Raw genomic sequence first — 5,534 nt, 5'->3', positions numbered from 1 at the left:
CAGATAAAATAATGAAGGGTGAGTAGGGTACTATACCAAGCATTGTGGATTTATTATGGGATTGATCATGCATTAAGGAAGTTAAGGTTAGAAAACTTGCGTTATTGTTACATTCATTTAGCAGGACTAAGCAGGTACGCGTGAACCGGAACTTTTGAGGAGACAATATGAAGCAATAGAAACTCCAGTCCAGGGTAACAATGGTTTTCACAAAGAGTGTGTAAGACTTGGTGCATATTTCAAGTTAAAGGCAACGTGAATTGCGCCATGGAACTGTGTTACACAGTTAATATTCTCATTTGATGCCCATTCCCGTATTGTACTCTGCTTAGAGACATGACTCATCGAAAAGAAGAGAGAGAGAGAATGTAGGGTAGGTGTTTGAGTGTGTGAAACAGTATACGAATTCCATATACTACTACTACCAACATCTGAGTTTTCATTCATAAAGTACATGGGCCGGGTGTATAGTAAAGTATGTCATACTACAGTATCAGTGAGTGGGAGGGCCTTCAGTAATGACGTTTTACTAATGTTTCATTGACCTGCTAAGTGTTTCTTAAGTCTTTTTCATAATATTGTTAGATATAAACCTGACATGTTAGTTGATTATATTTGAGGCCATTTTGCATTTTACAATCAGATATATATGTGTTACTTAGTGTTTTAATGAAACCATTCATGCGATATTTTTGCCGTCTTATCATGATATGAGTAGAAGATGCTTTGCACGAAAGAAATCAGAACCGAAGTAATATTGAGTTCGTTCTTACAGATACTTTGAGGCTAAACCTGTAAGTTTAGTTTTATTTGTAGTCTTTTTTACATGCAGCAGATGTTAATCTGTATTTGAAATAGCGTCTTGGTTCCGGTCTTCTTAGAGAGTTTCCAGTTTAATCCATTTTCAGATGCAGGACTGCAAAGTGTTTCCATTTTTTTTGCTCATTCTATATGTGTCTCGTAATTCAGAGTTCCTTCCGAATCCACACTTTGTTTTTAAATCGGCCCATTGGCAAGTTAATTGTGTTTTTAAATCGGCCTATTGGCAAGTTTATTACGCATTTGTTTAATCTGTTTGTTGTATCAGTATACCATGATTTGTGAGTGTGAAGCTGCTGCTGCCGACGTAACTTGCTGCAGTAATTCGATATTATTCGTTATCATGAGAGTGAGAAATGGTATATTGTTGAAACGATTATGTAACTGAAAAGTCTTAGGAGGAAGGAGGGGAGAGAGACCAGAAAATGCTACTAGCTTAATATGAGGACAAAATTGTTAGATGATCATAAAAATTCTGTAAGGGAAGTCTTTGCAAGAAGTTCAGTAGTGTTATATGTGAGAAGAGTCGCTATACAGCTGATGAGTTTCGGTGTAGGTATAAGGAGGGGCAGCGCTCCTGGGAATTTTTTTTTAACATGGGTTCATCCTTAGTTATGCAGCTAAAAGATAGCATGTTTCAGTTACCACTGGTGCTCTAAGGTAAAATGGTATTTTGGTGACTGTTAATATAATAACCAAATATTCCTAATTGCTCACACCAGTGAATTTTACCAAGAATATTTCAAAGCTCATCATCCAAAACAACAAAACACGACCCCCTGTAGAACGCCAGGTTTCCCCAAAACACACAAATGGATGACTGACAGCTGAATCGGTGATTTTTATGTATATTTCCAGGAACTACAGTATTTTATTTGTAAAACAAGAATCAACCACGAATGTCAAACATGTCAAGCTTTCGATTCCTATGTATTAGAAAACTCTTCTCATGTTGGACAAATAATTGTTAGGTATTTTCAAGTGTGAGAAAACAGAACTGACCATAAAATTACGGCCTTCTTGTTCTAATGTCCTGCACTACTTTTCCGCTCACGGAAACCAATGTTGTGTCAGAATTCTGTGATGATAAGTGAGTTGGTAGTTGACAATGTCCCTTTGTACACTTGCATCCTAAACTGGTGACCACCGAGATGACCGATCCAGCCAGCTGTCCCAACGACAGCGCCGCAGCTGCATCCGTATGCCTGCCCTCCTCATTCACGACGCACAAAGTATGCACAGAGAAATGAAATAACACTAGGAGCGAGATAACTAATTAGCCCGTTAGCCTGTGTCTGGAGATTTTATAAAACTTTAAAAGTACGCTGTCAAAGAAATGAATATGGTGGTATTCTGTGGTCTCAGAGAATATTTAAATCCCAACCCTTGCCTTTTGCAGTTATGACAAGGCAGCTGCCAAATATACATTTTGAGCTTGAAAGGAAATAAAATACATTGTGCTATTCTTGATTTGTATGAATGAGTCATACATTTTCTATAAGTAATAATTTTAACGTTAAATCAGATCAACTGTTGAATGTATGTTAAATATTCTTTATTACCGTTAATGATACATACGTTTGCAAGGAAATTCGTATATGAAATATTTTACTTCCTGAATTTCCGAATTGTACATAAGCATGGATGTAAAAGTGAAACGTACCCGCATGGATGTAAAAGTTCATCGTGCCCGTGATAACTACCAGCCTTTAAAATCCTCTCTATTAAGAGAATTTCGTTGCCACGGCTTTCTGGATAACCTCTGAATCATTTTCCAGGGAGTGCTCGAGAGAGAGAGAGAGAGAGAGAGAGAGAGAGAGAGAGAGAGAGAGAGAGAGAGAGACTGACTAACTCACTCTTGCCAAAGCAGTTCAAGAGATGAAAGCTGTCGGGTATTTTGGAAGTCAGTGAGTGCCACGTAGATCGCCAGTAAAAATGAGATTATATTTGCCAAGAGTAAACTGGGCCTTTGCTGATATAAATTTCGAAGAATATGTTTGATAACTTTTCATGTGAGCTAAATGTCACGCTGTTAGCGTCTGTTTGATATCAGAGGGTTTTCCACCAAAAAGCAAACATTATACATAATACAGTGTACAGTAATATAGGCGTCCCTGATAGAAAAAAAAAATAAAGTGACTCCTTCACAGGAGAAATGTATTAGAGCCACGAGGATTTTCTGGCCATATTTACCACGTGTGAGCTTTGGTTAACTTTTTAGTAGACGTTCATATGCAATTAAAAAGAGCATTGAGGTTTTTCCATTAGTCTGATTAAATTTATTACTCTAGATATGAATTTTAACCTTGAGTGCACATACTAACATATTGCACATAACAGAGAATTAATGTTTTTTCAAACAGTTTCGAGAATAAAAATTGAAATCGCCATATACACACACACACACATATATATATATATATTGTTACGTGTGGGTCTTGGCGGATCAGTTATTGGTTAATTTACGTAAAGTTTCACGGCCCTGCAGGCCAAGAATACATGTAACCTGTCTCTCGAAGCCAAGAGTTAACCTCAAAGACAGACGTTAATTAATCAAAGGTCGCCAGTTAAGGGTCATTAACCTTAAAAAGGAATATTCAAGGAATAAAGACTTTATGATAAACGTCACCAACTGCGGACTTAGAAAAATCTCTACTTGTTAAGATGGTATTAAATGCAAAAAACACAACGGTTCTCCCCCCCAAAACAATGAGCGCTAGGCATAACGAATACCAGAGTATTAAAAATGACTTGCTTTCCTAAATCCCTGAGACTTACTGGGACAATTCGGCTAACGCTAACAATATAATAATTTGACTTAATCTAGACTTAATCTCTACTTGTTAAGATGGTATTAAATACAAAAAACACAACGGTTCTCCCCCCCAAACAATGAGCTCTAGGCATAACGAATACCAGACTATTAAAATGACTTGCTTTCCTAAATCCTCGAGACTTACTAGGACAATTCGGCTAATTTTTAACAATATAATAATTTGACTTAATCTAGACTTCGTAATAGCATATCCCGTAAGTGGTGGCTGGAGAATGAAACAAAGAAAACGGAAATACAGAAAAGTTATTAGTCAATCAACGAAGCTTTAACAAGAATCGGACTTACCTTGAACGTCGAGTCGTTTGAAGATACAATGGACCTCAGGAGTCGGGATTCAGCAATCTTCCCAATTCACTAATTAATATAGACGTAGGAGCAAAAGAATGAAAGGAACAAAGGGACAATGTTCTGGCACGCTAGTAAACGCTGGCGTACTTCCTCGTTCGTGGTCTGTCTCTCTCTGACCTCGCTCGCTTCTGTAAGGTGAGGCTGCCTACTTTACACGGAGCCCCAATTAACCGACCTTGACAAAGACATCGCCAAATGCATAGAGTATAGGGGAAAGATAGCTTAAGGCCACCAGTACTAGAGATTATTGAGTGAAACCTCTCTGAGGTTTAGGTCCCTAATGCCATAGCATATTATTTTTTTTTAACTACCCAGCCTAAAATGTTATGGCGCCATCTGTCTCTGCTGTGATCGTTATTTTGAATTGCCTGGCCTACTGGTGGGACAGAGAGGTTCATTTTTTCGAGGTCAATCAGACTAATATTCCTACACCTAAATACATCGAGGGCGAACAGCAGTAATATTTTAAAAAAAAAAAAAAAAAAAAATATATATATATATATTATATATATATATATGTGTGTGTGTGTGTGTGTATGTGTGTGTGTGTGTGTGTGTGTATTCTAAACTTGGGCAAAATATTTGTCAAGGACAGTATTGATTTCAGTATCTATTTCATCATTAATTAATTTGTGCCCAGTATTGTTCTAATTTTTTGAATTTCATTTCTTCATTAGTAAATGCCGGAAAACTTACAATTCAAGATTTCAAGTGATTTAGTAGAATAGTGAATACTTAGACAGCTGTGATTAGTACATGCTTAGACTTCATCGCTGCACAAGGTGATGACGAAACTTTGGCAAAATGTCGAAAACAATTTTCCGAACAAGAAATTTGGTAAACCTGATTTTTATCTGAATAATACCAATGCCAGGTATATGAGGTCAGGTTTTTGTGAAAGCTTCACAAAAACGATGATTTCTTTCTCAAAACTCTGAGTGTTTTAGATTCTCTCAAAAAGAGAGAAGAGACTTGTTGTTGGTGGTACACACACACACACACATTGTGTAGAGGATGTCATTTAAGGGCATAGGTTTGTTATCAATATTAATAATTTTTCCATATTGCTAGAGTCATTTTTTTATTTAAGAACGTCTAATTATTTTTATTTCTTTTTTTCTCTGCAGGGCATTGTTCATTAGAAATAAGATATTTTATTTATTGAAGTTTATATTATTATAAGCATTGAAGTAAAAAAATCATATCTAAATCCACAAGACAGGGTTATTTCATTGATTTTGAATCTTAACAGAGCAAAAGTGTGTGGTTCCACTGAAGGGAAAATAAACTTCTGCTAACTTCTAACTTCAGTCTCTTTAATCGCACAAAGCTTTTAGACCCCTAATCGTATGTTTCAACCGTTTGAATATGGAACCTGCTTTACTGTGATGCTGCAGTTGGCTTTGCACAAGCGTGGTAATGTGATCAACAAACAAGATATTTAGATTGATAACAGTGTTGTATAATGTTTTCTCTCTGCAAGGAGCTGCGTTTTTCGGATAATTAAGGCTGTCAGGTTAGGACAGCTGAA

This window comes from Macrobrachium rosenbergii, chromosome 52 (assembly GCF_040412425.1).
Source record: "Macrobrachium rosenbergii isolate ZJJX-2024 chromosome 52, ASM4041242v1, whole genome shotgun sequence".
Classification (NCBI taxonomy): domain Eukaryota; kingdom Metazoa; phylum Arthropoda; class Malacostraca; order Decapoda; family Palaemonidae; genus Macrobrachium; species Macrobrachium rosenbergii.
The sequence above is the reverse complement of the archived record's forward strand: the minus strand, read 5'-3'. Positions refer to the sequence as shown.